Below are 22,310 nucleotides of genomic sequence, written 5' to 3'. Positions count from 1 at the left end.
AACCCAACTATTTTCTTTGTAGTTGCGTGTTCTGATCTTGTTGTTTTCTATCGTGATTGAGTACTATCTTCTCTAAGATTTTCTCGAGATTAAATCTCTGTTAGGCAAGATAAAAAGTAGTCACAAACATCTTCGTCTCATCGTTTGTGATTCCAAAATATCTTGTTTAGCTACCATACGATTAAGATTAATGTGAGGTGATTGATATTACTAGGTTGTTCTTCAGGAGTATAAGTCCGGTGTATTAATGCTCATGGAGAAAGAGCTGGATTGCTTCATCCTAAGATACCATGTCTGCTTAATTGAGAGATAGTTAATCGTGCAGATTGCGGCACCTAGGAACATAATTGTTCGATTGAAATATGAAACTTTACTTAGTTGTAGGAATCTGAGTAAGCTGGCTCGCAGTAATATACTCTACTTGATCACGCCAGACTTTATCTTCTGGGAGCATACAAATGTGTATTGTTTGTAATAAGATAGTCGATCTAGATAATTGATTGGAAATACCTTTTAATTGTGATATCATTTCTTTTTCCTTCAGAAAATTAGACACTAAGTGAATACAACATTACCTTACCAGATACTGGCCATACCAGCGTCATCTAACATGGAATTCCCTTTGGTTACCCAAGTACTCACTGGCATCAAATGTGTGATAGTAATCAAAACTATCCAGGACTGGATCTTGAATCTGTGCAAGGACTGTTCTACAGTAAGAATCATAGAATCACAAAATGCTGGGTAAGAAGATGTGTAAAGGCTTAGCCATGGATTTGACAAGCAAGACTTTGTGCACCGCCTGTTTTTAGGTTTTGCCCCAGCGCCATTTTGCGAATAAAAAATATAGGTCCCCAACATACCCGCCCCGCTACACCGAAATATAAATGCATCCCCTGCCACACCAAATCAAAAATCCTAAGCCACACCACCATAAGCATCGGGACGGGAGAAGCTGAGCAACACAATATAAAAATCCTATGCATGGATTGGGAAAGGGAGAGACGAAGCTGAGCCACACCAAATTAAAAATCCTAGACAATGGGGTGAGGCGAAACCGAGCCACACCAAATCAGAAATTCTAAGCGTGCGTCGGGACGCGGCGAGGTGAAGCCTGGCCAAGCATGCATTGGGACGGGGAGAAGCGAAGCTGAGTCACATTAAATCAAAAATCCTAAGCATACATTGGGACAGGGCGAGGCGAAACTGAGCCACACCAAATAAAAAATCCTTGGCAACAGGGCGGGGTGAAGTCCCACGAAATCAAATAAAAATACACAAAGGTACAGGCGAAGCCGCATTACATCAAACCAAAAATATGGTTAAAATAAAAAATGATGATAGATGGTGTTCGGGTCAGCCCGATGCATAGCACGGGCACAAAATCTAGTCCTATTAAATTTTTCCAGCACCATAATTTGTAGTTTGTCTTTGCGTATACAAGCCCCATATTTGCAATTGTAACAAGATTTAATCTTACTTCCGCATAAGCGTAAATTGTTCGACAATTGTCAAGGAGTTAGATTTAAAAATAAGAACATAGACACAATATAGTCGGTCTCGACCAAGAATCTTGGTTTCGGTCTGTGACGTAGATGAGTCTCTTAATCTCGGTAAGACGAGATTTGATCGAGAAACTCGGTCTAGAAGGCCGAGATTTTATGGATATGCGGTCGAGACATCTCAGAGACGAGATTTGACCGACACAAGTTTTACCAATTAAAATTTTGTATAAAGAATCAAATCCAACACTAGATATTTTTTTTTACTTTTCTGAAAAATTGGTATTGTTTATTTATTTTTTTAGTTTATTTATTTATTATATCTATGTAAATTTAGCATATGTGAAACGTGCAAAATGCTCGACCTACATATGATGGGTGTAAATTTTGAAAATAACGACTCCAAAATTTCACCGAGAATCTTCCCCAGATTAAATTGTCTCGCTATCTCTGTCCCAACAAAGAAGTAACGATAACTGAGATTGACTAAATTGCATATACATAATTTAAAGCTTACTCATTGTTGTTAATCTCGACCGAGATAGCCGAGATTTTACCGATATGTGACTGAGATCCCGCTGAGATAAGTTTACACATGAAAATTCTTGTAAACAAAATCAAATCCAATCCTAGAGAACTCATTTTTTTATTTGTCTTTGCTTTTCTTAAAAAATGGAAATTTTATTTTGTATATACAAAAATTTAACATATGTAAAATATGCATTATACTTCACGACGTTCATCGATTGAAGACGAATAACTACTAAGGAGAGCTTGTGGAACTTCATCAACAAAAGGTATGTGGAGACTTGAACTCATATATCACTCAAAAGTCTATCTACTCTATCTCCTATTTGAGACAAAAGTCGTATAGCTATATAGACTTCGATTATACACATTTGATATTTCGAGCTCAGTTTTACTCGCTTACATATTTCTCGAAATATGTGTTGGTAAGCATTCACTTTAACCAAGTTCATCTTATATTCTTGACGAAAGTCAAAATATGATCATGTTAAAATCGCCTTCTAACATCTTACATGATTTGTGTGAGACAGTCGTTTGATGTAGACTCGGAATGTTTAGTATTGATCATTCGATCACTTGAAAATTTATTTGAAACTAATAGTTTGTGTGAGAAAGCTATTGTCGTCTTCTAAGAATGTTTTAATGATTGAAATGGGAGTTTAGAACAATTAACCATGATTGGATATAGCATAGTATGCGTACTTGTATGCTAACTTTTGCATGTTATTCCAAGTCCGTGAACATAGTATGCATACCCGTATGCGTACTGGTTGGATAATGAAAGTCCGGGAACTTAGTATACATACTGGTAAGTGTACTAGCGTGATGTTAAAGTTTCGGAAATTCAATTGAGTTTGGAGGTATGCGTACCCATTCGCATACTGGCGAACCCAAACTTAGTCCGACCACTTAGGTATGCGTACCCGTATGCATACTTGAGTAGGTTATGTTCTAAAATCGGTTTGTTCATGAATTAATACATTTATATATTAAGGAATGCAGTATTTTGCAAGTTGTGGCTATAATGTTCATGAATTGATTAATATTTTGCTTTAATTATGTCTTTTATATATCTATGAGAATATAAACAATTGAACAACTCTAGAACTAGTTTCATTTGAGTCATTTGAACTAGTTATGGTTAAGATGAATAAGGTTGATGTGAAAGTGTTCATATGGCTAACTTCGGTTAACTATTGTTGAGCCAACAAGGTGTACACGTTTAGGTACGGATACTCATATCTAAATGAAGTCACTTTTCGTTTGTGTATAACAAGCTAAGTTCGATCTAACGGTTGAAAGATATTAGCTCGAGTCTAACTAGGTTTTCATCTAACGGTGAATATTGAATGCTTTGTTACCAAGGTAACATTAATTGCAAACCATGAACACTATATAAATGAGAACTCTAGCAACTGGGAAACCTAATCCCTACACCTCCTGGGTGATACTAGTTGCGAGTAGAGTCGATTCTCCTTTAGACATAGGTTTTTTCAAAACCCTGTAGGTTAAAGACTTAAAGAATTCATTGGGATTGTGAAGCCAGACCCAACTATTTTCTTTGTAGTTGCGTGTTCTGATCTTGCTGTTTTCTATCGTGATTGAGTATTATCTTCTCAAAGATTTGCTCGAGATTAAATCTCTGTTAGGCAAGATAAAAAGTAGTCATAAACATCTTCGTCTCATCGTTTGTGATTCCAAAATATCTTGTTTTGCTACCATACAATTAATATTAATGTGAGGTGATTGATATTATTAGGTTGTTCTTCGGGAGTATAAGTATGGTGTATCAATTGGTTCCTGTTCACCTTGATTTACCAAAAGACGGAACAAAAACTCATAGGTATATCTGTGGGAGACAGATTTATCTATCCAATAGACATTTTTGTGTGAGACAGATTAGTTTATCAAGTCTTCGATTTTGGGTCGTAGCAACTCTTAGTTGTGGGTGAGATGATCTAAGGGAATCAAATGCGCAGAATCCGGCGTGGTTCTAGAGGCATAAGGAACGTGACTGTACCTTGATCAATGTGAGATTGGTAATGGCTCAACTACATTCCAGTACGAAGTTAACTTGGATTAGGATAGTGTATGTAGCGACTTAATACAGTGTGGTGTTCAAATATGGACTAGGTCCCGAGGTTTTTATGCATTTGCGGTTTCCTCGTTAACAAAATATCTGGTGTCTGTGTTATTTCTTTTCCGCATTATATTTATTTATATAATTGAAATATCACAGGTTGTACGTAAGTTCAATCAATTGTGAATCAAACCTTTGGTTGTTGATTAAATTGATTGACACTTGGATATTGGTTTTTGATACCGTCCAAGTTATTTTATATTCATAGCTCGCAAATTCCTATTTGGTTGATTGTGGATTGAATTGAGAAATTGAGATACAACTCTTGGATATATTTCCATTGACTGAGTGTGACTGTCTAGTTGATTCTCTTAGAATTATATTGGAGTTTGTCCATACAGATTGCTAAGTGAAATACTGGGTGTGGTTGTTAGATCCCCGCTTTTTCACATCACAAAAACCAAAGTTTTTAAGAACATCAACAATAAAATACCATTCTAATCTATCAAAAGCCTCAGATATGTCTGTTTTTTAAGCAAGAAGACTACATTTTCCTTCCTCTCTTTTCATGGTATGCACCTAAATCATAGTAATGTTTTCAGATCTTAGTCTACGTGGAACATATGCAACTTGGATTATTTTTTCAATATGTTTTTTCATTCTTCTGACATTGATTCTTGAGTTATAATTTATAGGTTGTATTGCGCAAGGGAATTAGCTTATAATCTTCAGGTGTATTAGGAATTGCATTCTTTAGGAACTTTTCCTATTGAGGTGCTTGAGAAGAAACTTGATTGAAAAGATACAAAAATTTTCTCTAAAGGATACAAAAACTTCTTCTTCCACTTTTATACCCTTTTTCTATTTAAACTTCATGATTCACATCCATTAAGAAAGGCGTATAACAAAATCTTTAAACCACTAAATTATTTTCCATTATTCTTCCTCCAACTGCAAAAGAGTCGCATTAGATGTCAAAACATCAATCTCCAAAACATAGATACATATATCTCCTTCTTAATCAGATATGCTACTTGATTCCAATTCAACCTCTTCGTCTCCACCAATACCATTGTTGTTTTCTACCTCTCCATACTTCTTGAGCTTCCAATCGGAAAATCATCTTCATTATATATGCAAGGAAAAAATATCATTCATCTTCAAACCATTGTTCTCCATGAATGAATCTAGAGCTTCATACATAAATACCAACTCCTTTTATTGTGGTCCGGAACATAAAAACTGTAGAATCTTTCTTCATCCCCAACACTGTCTCGAATACATTATCATTCCCTGTTCGATTGAACCTTCAACGGATACACATAATCACCCTCCATCACCTCGAATCTCTTCTCCTTTAAAAATAACCTTGAACTTCCCTATCAACCATATCAATTACATCTTCTTTGAAAACACTAACCAAGAACGAAACCTTTCTCTACCTATATGCAAAATCTTTCACCACCTCTCTATTATCAAAGTTATCCACAGAGATTTCAATATTTTTTATATCTAACTGCATAAATAATCCTTAATCGCCTCTCAGTTTTTTATCTCTTCTTTATACTTATAGCCTCTCGATTTTCCAGTCATCATCCATCATAATTGATATGACAAGTCTTATCTTCCTTATTTAATTTTAGATTTTTTTTTTGGAAATCACAATTAATTCAAACAAAAATAGTGATTACATGATTGCTTACAAGATTATCAAGAACACCAAAATACAAGATAATCAAAACCCAAATACAAATGATGACACCAATTGCAAATACATTGCGAAGAGAAAGAGCCATGCACCGCAAAGATATCCAATTTTTGTACCAGTAGTATTGACGAATGATGGTGTAAACCGAATCAAATCCGACCATTTAAAATAATTATCTTCTTCAATAAGAGATGCTCCATATAAAATGAAGTAATTTTCCAAAAATCTTGTAGATCCAAATGAATCTGGATGCCCTAAATCCCTCTTGTTGAAGAAGAATCCAAAGCGAATCCGAGCAGAATCATTGATGTTCTTGATGAATCAAGAATAGCAAGCCAAGAAACACCATGGAGATTTAGAGAATCGCTATTAGAGCGAAGAGAAAATCGTAAAGACGAAGAGAACATCGGCCAAATAGCGAAGAAACAAAGTGTCCATAGACACAAAAAAACAAAAACAAAACCTAAAACTACTAATTACTACTTTTATTCATAAAAAACAGAAAATCCTTGCTCAGGTCTAACCCAAAAGGACTAAATCTGAGCAAGAAGAAGAAGAAATTCTAGAATTTTTTTTCTTTTTTTTTCTTAGGAGAGAGGTTGTACTTTCTAACTAATTTTAGATTTATTTCACCATCCAAAATTAGTTGCCAATTACATTATGTAAATCAAAAGATTGAATTAATCTCGAGATTCTAATTCTTTCCTGGATGGATATAACATGATTAATATGATTTTAAGAGAATCAGAGGTGCTTACCAATTTGTATATGTCTAATAAAAGTTGGAAAATAATTAACATGTGCAAGACACATGCGTCATTTAACTCTCTTTTGGATGGTTAAGACAATTAACATAAGTTTTGGGACCCAAACTCTAACTATTAAAAATATAGGACCCAAACTCAAATATGGTCATAAAGTTGGGATACAAATCTCCGCTCCTTTAAAACACTAAGTCATATGAGCTCCCACATCGCACGGTGAGTGTGACACCCCTCTCAAATTAAATTAGATAAAAGCTTTGAACTACAGCAATTCTGGAGAGGACAAGCGGCGGGACTCTATTGGTGAGAGCATTAAAATTTGAATAACACTCTTATACACCCTGTACTTAACCGGCCGTTAGTAACACTGTTAAGATAAAGGTGGGTAGACAATACTTTTATTCGGAGTTTGTGCCTGAATAATTCTTTACACTTTGTTTACACCGAATATTTAACTGGACGTTAATTAACGTCGTTGGAGTGGACAATACTTACATCTGCTGATTCTCTATCTCCTCTAGATTTTCATACTCTTCGTTTTTTATTATCTTCTTCCTTATCTCTTCTTCTTCTCTTCACCTGCAATTGATAATCGAAAGATAGATGGAGGATTTGAGATCATATAAAGAGCAAATCGAGTGATAGTGATTATATGAGTTTGTGTGGTTGATTCGAATACAACATAAAAGGTAAATCTGGGTGTATAATCTGGATTACAAAGACGACGCAGAGGAAAGGAAGAACAAGGTAAACATGGGGAAACCCTAGATTGTTAAATCTGTAATTTTTTAAAAAATCAGATTGAGTTTTGACTTGATGTAGGCAGATTGATTATACTCTCTAGACTTCTTTAAATTGTTAAGGACGATTTTCCTTTGTTTTGCTTAGCAGGTGAGTCAAAAGTATTTTTTTTTGTTGTGTTGGGCAATTAATTTTGCAAAAACAATAAGCTGATTAGATCAAAAGAAGTACTCTAATATGAACAAGTTACAGAAAATAATTTAATTGTCGTTTCCTGTATCAAATGGCTATGAAAATTATTTTATACATAAATTAGGGTTTTTCGATTGACTCTTAAATATATGTGAAATTTAATTATAAACTGAGTAATTAGTGATGGGTTTGTTCTTAATTGAGGAATATATAATTTTAAAGGATTTAATTTTAGTTTCTTTTGGAAATTGAAATCTTTAGTTAGAGTTTTTGTGAATTGAATCAAAAATTTTATTAGTAAGGGGTAGAAAGAAAAATAGGTGCTGATTGAAGGGTTAGAAAGAAATTTGATTAGAGTTTTTGTGAATTGAATCAGAGTTTTTGTACTGATTTTATATGGGTTCTCGAAACTAAGACAAGGCAGCTAGGACTCGATTAGAAACTGTAGACAGGCAAAGAAAGACAAACAGGTGTTGTAAGAGTTGGGTTAGGGCATGTCAGTTTCAGTGGTGCAGAGATTTAGTCAAGGCAAGCAAGAAGTCTATCCCGACACTGCCATCAGTTGTAGTTAAGTGTAACGTTATTTTGAATCTTCCAAGGGTTTGAGGAGAACACACTCAACTCAACTATGGTAACATCAGATGACATTGTTTCATCATTTTGTATGTTTTAACTTTTCTTACTGTATTTATCTACGTACATTCTGGATTTATGTATTGAACAAGATTTTGGATTTATCTGTTGGGTTAATTCATAGAATGGATATTGAATGGTCTCTGTAGGGAATATGGTATTAGGAGGTTTAGTCCCAATGCTTTTGAAATGCACAATAATTTCATCAGTAATCCACAAGTAAACAACTAAGACTTTACTCGCTAAACATGTTAGCAAAATTTGTAGGAATTTTTCTCATTTGGTTATAAGAACATGTTGAAGTACTTCTTCCTAGCACAACATTTCTAAACATGGTTGAGAGGTTGAGACCAAATCCTAAGCCTTCATATTATCAAATACAACGATGCGGTGTGAGAAACATCGAAGCGAGAGCAAAATGTAGTCTCAAACAGGTGGTTGATGTTTGTGACTAGAGAGAAGGAACTTGAGCTTATTTTTTGGGATGAAATGCCCGACAATTCAGATTTATGGTCTACTTTCTATATTCAGGTACCTAATATCTTACTACTTTGATATTGTCCTCATCCTTGAGCTTTAGCTCGGTCCACGCGTCAGTGGACCCTCGGCCAAAGCATTAAATAACCATTTGTTTGTTATCTCGATCTCGAGTGTTCACATAATGGAATACAGATCAAGTAGGCTCACAAAACTCCATGAATTATCATAACCATAATAATTGTGTTGAGTAAAGTCACTGACGGTAGTTTTTGTTTTTCACAGGGTGGTAATGGATATGCAAATGATTGGTACTTTAAGAATCTCAATGTTGATATTGTTTCCAACCCTATAATCACTGATCAATATTACTACGCAGTGGCAGGTGCCTGCACCCTTCAGGTAATGAAATGTTTCTTCATGTCCATTGAAAGACGTCAAGTTTACATATTAGATGCAATAACCACGACAGAATCCAGTCAAATAAAAACTTCTTATAATTCTTATTTGACTCTCATTTCTTCTGAAAACCGTTGTTCGAATTAAGAATGTGACATACGAGCATTTCACTGGAACATCAGATACACAAGCATCAGTGGTTGTAAACTGCAGTCCAGCTATTCATTGCACTGACCTAACGTTTAATACTATATGATTATCGCCTGCAAAATGGGAGAAACTGTTAAGTCAGTTTGTATTAATGCCCATGGAGAAAGAGCTGGATTGCTTCATCCTAAGATACCATGTCTGCTTAATTGAGAGATAGTTAATCGTGCAGATTGCGGCACCTAGGAACATAATTGTTCGATTGAAATATGAAACTTTACTTAGTTGTAGGAATCTGAGTAAGCTGGCTCGTAGTAATATACTCTACTTGATCACGCCAGACTTTATCTTCTGGGAGCATACAAATGTGTATTGTTTGCAATAATATAATCGATCTAGATAATTGATTGGAAATACCTTTTACTTGTGAGATCATTTCTTTTTCCTTCAGAAAATTAGACTCTAAGTGAATACAACATTACCTTACCAGATACTGGCCATACCAGCGTCATCTAACATGGAATTCCCTTTGGTTACCCAAGTACTCACTGGCATCAAATGTGTGATAGTAACCAATACTATCCAGGACTGGATCTTGAATCTGTGCAAGGACTGTTCTACAGTAAGAATCATAGAATCACAAAATGCTAGGTAAGAAGATGTGTAAAGGCTTAGCCATGGATTTGACAAGCAAGACTTTGTGCACCGCCTGTTTTTAGGGTTTTCCCCAGCGCCACTTTGCGAATAAAAAATATAGGTCCCCAACATACCCGCTCCGCTACACCAAAATATAAATGCATCCCCTGCCACACCAAATCAAAAATCCTAAGCCACACCACCATAAGCATCGGGATGGGCGAAGCTGAGCAATACCAAATAAAAATCCTATACATGCATTGGGAAAGGGAGAGATGAAGCTGAGCCACACCAAATTAAAAATCCTTTGACAATGGGGTGAGGCGAAACCGAGCCACACCAAATCAGAAATTCTAAGCGTGCGTCGGGACGGGGCGAGGTGAAGCCTGGCCAAGCATGCATTGGGACGGGATGAAGCGAAGCTGAGTCACATTAAATCAAAAATCCTAAGCATACATTGGGACAGGGCGAGGCGAAGCTAAGCCACATCAAATAAAAAATCCTTCGCAACAGGGCGGGGTGAAGCCCCACGAAATCAAATAAAAATACACAAAGGTGCAGGCGAATCCGCATTACATGAAACCAAAAATATGGTTAAAATAAAAAATGATGATAGATGGTGTTGGGGTCAGCCCGATGCGTAGCACGGGCACAAAATCTAGTCCTATTAAATTTTGCAAGCACCATAACTTGTAGTTTTTCTTTGTGTATACATGCCCCATATTTGTCATTGTAACAAAATTTAATCTTACATCCGCATAAGCGTAAATTGTTCGACAATTGTCAAGGAGTTAGATTTAAAAATAAGAACATAGACACAATATAGTCGGTCTCGACCAAGAATCTTGGTTTCGGTATGTGACGTAGATGAGTCTCTTAATCTCGGTAAGACGAGATTTGTTCGAAAAACTCGGTCTAGAAGGCCGAGTTTTTACGGATATGCGGTCGAGACATCTCAGAGACGAGATTTCACCGACACAAGTTTTACCAATTAAAATTTTGTATAAAAAATCAAATCCAACACTAGATTTTTTTTTTTACTTTTCTGAAAAAATTGGTATTGTTTATTTATTTTTTTAATTTATTTATTTATTATATCTATGTAAATTTAGTATATGTGAAACGTGCAAAATGCTCGACCTACATATGATGGGTGTAAATTTTGAAAATGACGACTCCAAAATTTCACCGAGAATCTTCCCCAGATTAAATTGTCTCGCTATCTCTGTCCCAACAAAGAAGTAACGATAACTGAGATTGACTAAATTGCATATACATAATTTACAGCTTACTCATTGTTGTTAATCTCGACCGAGATAGCCGAGGTTTTACCGATATGTGGATGAGATCCCGCTAAGATAAGTTTACACATGAAAATTCTTGTAAACAAAATCAAATCCAATCCTAGAGAACTCATTTTTTTTATTTGTCTTTGCTTTTCTTAAAAAATGGAATTTTTATTTTGTATATACAAAAATTTAACATATGTAAAATATGCAAAATTCCTGAGTACATATTAGGAGTATAAAATTTGAAAATAAAGACTCCGGGATTTCACCGACAATCTCCTTGAGATAAATTTATCTCAGTGTCTTGGCTCCAACTAAGACAATCCGAGATCCGAAATTGACTGCATCGAATGAACATTTATTATTCAAAGTCTTACTCAATGTAGTCAATCTCGACCGACACGGTTGAGATCTCACAGAGAATTTCTGTGAAAGAGATTTGACCGAGAATCTCGGTCGAGACGGTGGAGATTATATCGAGATGCGGCAAAGAGAAGTGCTACTTATGAAAATATTGTATAATAACTCATTTTTTATTTTAATTTTCTTAAAAATTTGTATTGTTTCTTTATATATCTATACAAATTTAACATATGTAAAGTGTGCAAAATGCTTGACGTACATAAAATTTGAAAATAAATACTTTGAGACTTCACCGAGATAAAATTGTCTAAGTGTCTCGGTCCCAACTGAGACATCCTAAGATACGAGATTAAATCCATTTGTCTTACTCAATTAAGCATTAACGAAAATAAAAGTAATTTTAAGAAAAAAGGTTTCATAGTGAAATCTTATTACTTCAATTTCGAAAAAAGTGTGGAGTGTCAAGTTTAAGAATAATTTTTACGTCACCTAGGTCATCCCTTAGATTAGATCATGCAATGCAAGCCTAGTGATTCTTTCAACAAGTTAGATAGAAGAAATGACATTCTTTCAGGTTAGTGTTTAGATTGATGCTCAATGCTAAGTACTAGATTATAAGGAAAAAAAAGAACTTGTTATAGACTATATCCATTTTGTGACCATTTCTTCTTGATGGGGCTGGACCATGATCATGGAGTCACAAAGTTTCCAGTGAAAATCTATTACAACTAAATCATGGGGATGATGCTTAAAAAAAAGAAGGAAAAGTATCATAGTAATAATGCAAGTGACCCTGATGTCATTTATTACAAATTGTTTCAAAAAACTGGGAATAGTATGTTCCAATATATTAACCTGTAATACTCTCTTTTGACTGTTATCTGCCGCATGATTGGCGAGTGATCTTTTGTGTGATCAATAAATATGTTTATGGAAGTCAGAAATAAAAAGTTGCCTTATCTGCTTCTCATAATCGTTCTTAAATAATGTTGCCAGATTGATTTTTGACTTTTCTATTTCCAGAAATAAAAAATGAAAGTGTACATCCAAACATCTCATTCCTAAAGAATATTAGAAAGTATATCCAAACTCTGATCTCCTTCCAACAAAAATATAAAAAAAATCAGTAGACTAGACAAACTCCAACAGGACAAGGCACGTTTGGAAGTAGCAGCAACCTCTTGTGGTGGAGTTAACTAAAAACTTTTACCTAGCCATGCTTGTCTCGGTTCCCACAACACCGAACTTGCAATCCAACCATAGAATGGCATGCTAAAAATTTGGGCTAGCTAGGTATGACATTTTTTATTATGTAGTTCACTCTACAAATATTTATGGTTTACGGATCATTACGTAAGGGGGAGTGGTTTTCATGGGAGATGAAGTATTGACTAAGGGGGAGTGATACATATCATTATAGTATTGTTGTCAAAGTTGTGATACAATTGGACTTTGATGTTGTATGATAATACTATGACACTGTATAACAATGATTGAGACCTACTGTTTTCTCATTGTTATAAGCTATGGATCTTCAAAAACTATGATGCTGAGTTGAACACGTTCAAAATCACTGGAGTACTTGGAAGTGACGAAGATTTCGAGTAATGTTGAAGAATCAAGGAAATCAAGCATTTGGATGAGAAGCTACAAAGTTTATTTATTTTGTAATCCATATGTATTGATAGTTTTGTCACTAAAATTGATAAAGGGGGAGATTGTTAGACCACTACTCGGTCGAACTCGCAACCGTTGCTATCTCAAGCTTGTTTGTCAAGTTTAGTTGCCAAAACTCTAAGTCTTTATTTTTAGTCTACTTGTTGCTAAGTCTCGGATTAGGACAGAAAGTGTAGTTGAGCATTATACTTCACGACGTTCATCGATTGAAGACGAATAACTACTAAGGAGAGCTTGTGGAACTTCATCAACAAAAGGTATGTGGAGACTTGAACTCATATATCACTCAAAAGTCTATCTACTCTATCTCCTATTTGAGACAAAAGTCGTATAGCTATATAGACTTCGATTATACACATTTGATATTTCGAGCTCAGTTTTACTCGCTTACATATTTCTCGAAATATGTGTTGGTAAGCATTCACTTTAACCAAGTTCATCTTATATTCTTGACGAAAGTCAAAATATGATCATGTTAAAATCGCCTTCTAACATCTTACATGATTTGTGTGAGACAGTCGTTTGATGTAGACTCGGAATGTTTAGTATTGATCATTCGATCACTTGAAAATTTATTTGAAACTAATAGTTTGTGTGAGAAAGCTATTGTCGTATTCTACGAATGTTTTAATGATTGAAATGGGAGTTTAGAACAATTAACCATGATTGGATATAGCATAGTATGCGTACTTGTATGCTAACTTTTGCATGTTATTCCAAGTCCGTGAACATAGTATGCATACCCGTATGCGTACTGGTTGGTTAATGAAAGTCCGGGAACTTAGTATACATACTGGTATGTGTACTAGCGTGATGTTAAAGTTTCGGAAATTCAATTGAGTTTGGAGGTATGCGTACCCATTCGCATACTGGCGAACCCAAACTTAGTCCGGCCACTTAGGTATGCGTACCCGTATGCATACTTGAGTAGGTTATGTTCTAAAATCGTTTTGTTCATGAATTAATACATTTATATATTAAGGAATGCAGTATTTTGCAAGTTGTGGCTATAATGTTCATGAATTGATTAATATTTTGCTTTAATTATGTCTTTATATATCTATGAGAATATAAACAATTGAACAACTCTAGAACTAGTTTCATTTGAGTCATTTGAACTAGTTATGGTTAAGATGAATAAGGTTTATGTGAAAGTGTTCATATGGATAACTTCGGTTAACTATTGTTGAGCCAACAAGGTGTACACGTTTAGGTACGGATACTCATATCTAAATGAAGTCACTTTTCGTTTGTGTATAACAAGCTAAGTTCGATCTAACGGTTGAAAGATATTAGCTCGAGTCTAACTAGGTTTTCATCTAACGGTGAATATTGAATGCTTTGTTACCAAGGTAACATTAATTGCAAACCCTGAATACTATATAAATGAGAACTCTAGCAACTGGGAAACCTAATCCCTACACCTCCTGGGTGATACTAGTTGCGAGTAGAGTCGATTCTCCTTTAGACATAGGTTTTTTCAAAACCCTGTAGGTTAACGACTTAAAGAATTCATTGGGATTGTGAAGCCAGACCAACTATTTTCTTTGTAGTTGCGTGTTCTGATCTTGCTGTTTTCTATCGTGATTGAGTACTATCTTCTCTAAGATTTGCTCGAGATTAAATCTCTGTTAGGCAAGATAAAAAGTAGTCATAAACATTTCGTCTCATCGTTTGTGATTCCAAAATATCTTGTTTTGCTACCATACAATTAAGATTAATGTGAGGTGATTGATATTATTAGGTTGTTCTTCGGGAGTATAAGTCTGGTGTATCAATTGGTTCTTGTTCACCTTGATTTACCAAAAGACGGAACAAAAACTCATAGGTATATCTGTGGGAGACAGATTTATCTATCCAATAGACATTTTTGTGTGAGACAGATTAGTTTATCAAGTCTTCGATTTTGGGTCGTAGCAACTCTTAGTTGTGGGTGAGATCATCTAAGGGAATCAAATGCGCAGAATCCGGCGTGGTTCTAGAGGCATAAGGAACGTGACTGTACCTTGATCAATGTGAGATTGGTTATGGCTCAACTACATTCCAGTACGAAGTTAACTTGGATTAGGATAGTGTATGTAGCGACTTAATACAGTGTGATGTTCAAATATGGACTAGGTCCCGAGGTTTTTATGCATTTGCGGTTTCCTCGTTAACAAAATATCTGGTGTCTGTGTTATTTCTTTTCCGCATTATATTTATTTATATAATTGAAATATCACAGGTTGTACGTAAGTTCAATCAATTGTGAATCAAACCTTTGGTTGTTGATTAAATTGATTGACACTTGGATATTGGTTTTTGATACCGTCCAAGTTATTTATTATATTCAATCGGGCTCGCAAATTCCTATTTGGTTGATTGTGGATTGAATTGAGAAATTGAGATACAACTCTTGGATATATTTCCATTGACTGAGTGTGACTGTCTAGTTGATTCTCTTAGAATTATATTGGAGTTTTTCCATACATATTGCTAAGTGAAATACTGGGTGTGGTTGTTAGATCCCCGCTTTTTCACATCACAAAAACCAAAGTTTTTAAGAACATCAACAATAAAAGACCATTCTAATCTATCAAAAGCCTCAGATATGTCTGTTTTTTAAGCAAGAAGACTACATTTTCCTTCCTCTCTTTTCATGGTATGCACCTAAATCATAGTAATGTTTTCAGATCTTAGTCTACGTGGAACATATGCAACTTGGATTATTTTTTCAATATTTTTTTTTAATTCTTCTGACATTGATTCTTGAATTATAATTTATAGGTTGTATTGCGCAAGGGAATTAGCTTATAATCTTCAGGTGTATTAGGAATTGCATTCTTTAGGAACTTTTCCTATTGAGGTGCTTGAGAAGAAACTTGATTGAAAAGATACAAAAATTTTCTCTAAAGGATACAAAAACTTCTTCTTCCACTTTTATACCCTTTTTCTATTTAAACTTCATGATTCACATCCATTAAGAAAGGCGTATAACAAAATCTTTAAACCACTAAATTCTTTTCCATTATTCTTCCCCCAACTGCAAAAGAGTCGCATTAGATGTCAAAACATCAATCTCCAAAACATAGATACATATATCTCCTTCTTAATCAGATATGCTACTTGATTCCAATTCAACCTCTTCGTCTCCACCAATACCATTGTTGTTTTCTACCTCTCCATACTTCTTGAGCTTCCAATCTGAAAATCATCTTCATTATATATGCAAGGAAAAAATATCATTCATCTTCAAACCATTGTTCTCCATGAATGAATCTAGAGCTTCATTACATAAATACCAACTCCTTTTATTGTGGTCCGGAACATAAAAACTGTAGAATCTTTCTTCATCCTCCAACACTATCTCGAATACATTATCATTCCCTGTTCGATTGAACCTTCAACGGATACACATAATCACCCTCCATCACCTCGAATCTCTTCTCCTTTAAAAATAACCTTGAACTTCCCTATCAACCATATCAATTACATCTTCTTTGAAAACACTAACCAAGAACGAAACCTTTCTCTACCTATATGCAAAATCTTTCACCACCTCTCTATTATCAAAGTTATCCATAGAGATTTCAATATTTTTTATATCTAACTGCATAATACTTAATCCTTAATCGCCTCTCAGTTTTTTATCTCTCTCTTTATACTTATAGCCTCTCGATTTTCCAGTCATCATCCATCATAATTGATATGACAAGTCTTATCTTCCTTATTTAATTTTAGATTTTTTTTTTTTTGGAAATCACAATTAATTCAAACAAAAATAGTGATTACATGATTGCTTACAAGATTATCAAGAACACCAAAATACAAGATAATCAAAACCCAAATACAAATGATGACACCAATTGCAAATACATTGCGAAGAGAAAGAGCCATGCACCGCAAAGATATCCAATTTTTGTACCAGTAGTATTGACGAATGATGGTGTAAACCGAATCAAATCCGACCATTTAAAATAATTATCTTCTTCAATAAGAGATGCTCCATATAAAATGAAGTAATTTTCCAAAAATCTTGTAGATCCAAATGAATCTGGATGCCCTAAATCCCTCTTGTTGAAGAAGAATCCAAAGCGAATCCGAGCAGAATCATTGATGTTCTTGATGAATCAAGAATAGCAAGCCAAGAAACACCATGGAGATTTTAGAGAATCGCTATTAGAGCGAAGAGAAAATCGTCATAAAGACGAAGAGAACATCGGCCAAATAGCGAAGAAACGTGTCCATAGACACCAAAAACAACAAAAACAAAACCTAAAACTACTAATTACACTACTTTTATTCATAAAAAACAGAAAATCCTTGCTCAGGTCTAACCCAAAAGGACTAAATCTGAGCAAGAAGAAGAAGAAATTCTAGAATTTTTTTTTCTTTTTTTTTCTTAGGAGAGAGGTTGTACTTTCTAACTAATTTTAGATTTATTTCACCATCCAAAATTAGTTGCCAATTACATTATGTAAATCAAAAGATTGAATTAATCTCGAGATTCTAATTCTTTCCTGGATGGATATAACATGATTAATATGATTTTAAGAGAATCAGAGGTGCTTACCAATTTGTATATGTCTAATAAAAGTTGGAAAATAATTAACATGTGCAAGACACATGCGTCATTTAACTCTCTTTTGGATGGTTAAGACAATTAACATAAGTTTTGGGACCCAAACTCTAACTATTAAAAATATAGGACCCAAACTCAAATATGGTCATAAAGTTGGGATACAAATCTCCGCTCCTTTAAAACACTAAGTCATATGAGCTCCCACATCGCACGGTGAGTGTGACACCCCTCTCAAATTAAATTAGATAAAAGTTTTGAACTACAGCAATTCTGGAGAGGACAAGCGGCGGGACTCTATTGGTGAGAGCATTAAAATTTGAATAACACTCCTTATACACCCTGTACTTAACCGGCCGTTAGTAACACTGTTAAGATAAAGGTGGGTAGACAATACTTTTATTCGGAGTTTGTGCCTGAATAATTCTTTACACTTTGTTTACACCGAATATTTAACTGGACGTTAATTAACGTCGTTGGAGTGGACAATACTTACATCTGCTGATTCTCTATCTCCTCTAGATTTTCATACTCTTCGTTTTTTATTATTCTTCTCCTCCTTATCTCTTCTTCTTCTCTTCACCTGCAATTGATAATCGAAAGATAGATGGAGGATTTGAGATCATAGAAAGAGCAAATCGAGTGATAGTGATTATATGAGTTTGTGTGGTTGATTCGAATACAACATAAAAGGTAAATCTGGGTGTATAATCTGGATTACAAAGACGACGCAGAGGAAAGGAAGAACAAGGTAAACATGGGGAAACCCTAGATTGTTAAATCTGTAATTTTTTAAAAAATCAGATTGAGTTTTGACTTGATGTAGGCAGATTGATTATACTCTCTAGACTTCTTTAAATTGTTAAGGATGATTTTCCTTTGTTTTGCTTAGCATGTGAGTCAAAAGTATTTTTTTTTGTTGTGTTGGGCAATTAATTTTGCAAAAACAATAAGCTGATTAGATCAAAAGAAGTACTCTAATATGAACAAGTTACAGAAAATAATTTAATTGTCGTTTCCTGTATCAAATGGCTATGAAAATTATTTTATACATAAATTAGGGTTTTTCGATTGACTCTTAAATATATGTGAAATTGAATTATAAACTGAGTAATTAGTGATGGGTTTGTTCTTAATTGAGGAATATATAATTTTATAGGATTTAATTTTAGTTTCTTTTGGAAATTGAAATCTTTAGTTAGAGTTTTTGTGAATTGAATCAAAAATTTTATTAGTAAGGGGTAGAAAGAAAAACAGGTGCTGATTGAAGGGTTAGAAAGAAATTTGATTAGAGTTTTTGTGAATTGAATCAGAGTTTTTGTGCTGATTTTATATGGGTTCTCGAAACTAAGACAAGGCAGCTAGGACTCGATTAGAAACTGTAGACAGGCAAAGAAAGACAAACAGGTGTTGTAAGAGTTGGGTTAGGGCATGTCAGTTTCAGTGGTGCAGAGATTTAGTCAAGGCAAGCAAGAAGTCTATCCCGACACTGCCATCAGTTGTAGTTAAGTGTAACGTTATTTTGAATCTTCCAAGGGTTTGAGGAGAACACACTCAAATCAACTATGGTAACATCAGATGACATTGTTTCATCATTTTGTATGTTTTAACTTTTCTTACTGTATTTATCTACGTACATTCTGGATTTATGTATTGAACAAGATTTTGGATTTATCTGTTGGGTTAATTCATAGAATGGATATTGAATGGTCTCTGTAGGGAATATGGTATTAGGAGGTTTAGTCCCAATGCTTTTGAAATGCACAATAATTTCATCAGTAATCCACAAGTAAACAACTAAGACTTTACTCGCTAAACATGTTAGCAAAATTTGTAGGAATTTTTCTCATTTGGTTATAAGAACATGTTGAAGTACTTCTTCCTAGCACAACATTTCTAAACATGGTTGAGAGGTTGAGACCGAATCCTAAGCCTTCATATTATCAAATACAACGATGCCGTGTGAGAAACATCGAAGCGAGAGAAAAATGTAGTCTCAAACAGGTGGTTGATGTTTGTGACTAGAGAGAAGGAACTTGAGCTTATTTTTTGGGATGAAATGCCCGACAATTCAGATTTATGGTTTACTTTCTATGTTCAGGTACCTAATATCTTACTACTTTGATATTGTCCTCATCCTTGAGCTTTAGCTCGGTCCACGCGTCAGTGGACCCTCGGCCAAAGCATTAAATAACCATTTGTTTGTTATCTCGATCTCGAGTGTTCACATAATGGAATACAGATCAAGTAGGCTCACAAAACTCCATGAATTATCATAACCATAATAATTGTGTTGAGTAAAGTCACTGACGGTAGTTTTTGTTTTTCACAGGGTGGTAATGGATATGCAAATGATTGGTACTTTAAGAATCTCAATGTTGATATTGTTTCCAACCCTATAATCACTGATCAATATTACTACGCAGTGGCATGTGCCTGCACGCTTCAGGTAATGAAATGTTTCTTCATGTCCATTGAAAGACGTCAAGTTTACATATTAGATGCAATAACCACGACAGAATCCAGTCAAATAAAAACTTCTTATAATTCTTATTTGACTCTCATTTCTTCTAAAAACCGTTGTTCGAATTAAGAATGTGACATACGAGCATTTCACTGGAACATCAGATACACAAGCATCAGTGGTTGTAAACTGCAGTCCAGCTATTCATTGCACTGACCTAACGTTTAATACTATATGATTATCGCCTGCAAAATGGGAGAAACTGTTAAGTCAGTTTGTATTAATGCTCATGGAGAAAGAGCTGGATTGGTTCATCCTAAGATACCATGTCTGCTTAATTGAGAGATAGTTAATCGTGCAGATTGCGGCACCTAGGAACATAATTGTTCGATTGAAATATGAAACTTTACTTAGTTGTAGGAATCTGAGTAAGCTGGCTCGTAGTAATATACTCTACTTGATCACGCCATACTTTATCTTCTGGGAGCATACAAATGTGTATTGTTTGCAATAATATAATCGATCTAGATAATTGATTGGAAATACCTTTTACTTGTGAGATCATTTCTTTTTCCTTCAGAAAATTAGACTCTAAGTGAATACAACATTACCTTACCAGATACTGGCCATACCAGCGTCATCTAACATGGAATTCCCTTTGGTTACCCAAGTACTCACTGGCATCAAATGTGTGATAGTAATCAAAACTATCCAGGACTGGATCTTGAATCTGTGCAAGGACTGTTCTACAGTAAGAATCATAGAATCACAAAATGCTAGGTAAGAAGATGTGTAAAGGCTTAGCCATGGATTTGACAAGCAAGACTTTGTGCACCGCCTGTTTTTAGGTTTTTCCCCAGCGCCACTTTGCGAATAAAAAATATAGGTCCCCAACATACCCCCTCCGCTACACCAAAATATAAATGCATCCCCTGCCACACCAAATCAAAAATCCTAAGCCACACCACCATAAGCATCGGGATGGGCGAAGCTGGGCAATACCAAATAAAAATCCTATACATGCATTGGGAAAGGGAGAGATGAAGCTGAGCCACACCAAATTAAAAATCCTTTGACAATGGGGTGAGGCGAAACCGAGCCACACCAAATCAGAAATTCTAAGCGTGCGTCGGGACGGGGCGAGGTGAAGCCTGGCCAAGCATGCATTGGGACGGGATGAAGCGAAGCTGATTCACATTAAATCAAAAATCCTAAGCATACATTGGGACAGGGCGAGGCGAAGCTAAGCCACATCAAATAAAAAATCCTTCGCAACAGGGCGGGGTGAAGCCCCACGAAATCAAATAAAAATACACAAAGGTGCAGGCGAATATGCATTACATGAAACCAAAAATATGGTTAAAATAAAAAATGATGATAGATGGTGTTCGGGTCAGCCCGATACGTAGCACGGGCACAAAATCTAGTCCTATTAAATTTTGCAAGCACCATAATTTGTAGTTTTTCTTTGCGTATACATGCCCCATATTTGTCATTGTAACAAAATTTAATCTTACATCCGCATAAGCGTAAATTGTTCGACAATTGTCAAGGAGTTAGATTTAAAAATAAGAACATAGACACAATATAGTCGGTCTCGACCAAGAATCTTGGTTTCGGTATGTTACGTAAATGAGTCTCTTAATCTCGGTAAGACGAGATTTGTTCGAAAAACTCGGTCTAGAAGGCCGAGATTTTACGGATATGCGGTCGAGACATCTCAGAGACGAGATTTCACCGACACAAGTTTTACCAATTAAAATTTTGTATAAAAAATCAAATCCAACACTAGATTTTTTTTTTACTTTTCTGAAAAATTGGTATTGTTTATTTATTTTTTTAATTTATTTATTTATTATATCTATGTAAATTTAGTATATGTGAAACGTGCAAAATGCTCGACCTACATATGATGGGTGTAAATTTTGAAAATGACGACTCCAAAATTTCACCGAGAATCTTCCCCAGATTAAATTGTCTCGCTATCTCTGTCCCAACAAAGAAGTAACGATAACTGAGATTGACTAAATTGCATATACATAATTTACAGCTTACTCATTGTTGTTAATCTCGACCGAGATAGCCGAGGTTTTACCGATATGTGGATGAGATCCCGCTAAGATAAGTTTACACATGAAAATTCTTGTAAACA

The sequence above is a fragment of the Papaver somniferum genome, unplaced genomic scaffold, assembly GCF_003573695.1.
Source record: "Papaver somniferum cultivar HN1 unplaced genomic scaffold, ASM357369v1 unplaced-scaffold_135, whole genome shotgun sequence".
Classification (NCBI taxonomy): domain Eukaryota; kingdom Viridiplantae; phylum Streptophyta; class Magnoliopsida; order Ranunculales; family Papaveraceae; genus Papaver; species Papaver somniferum.
This window is presented reverse-complemented; position numbering follows the sequence as displayed.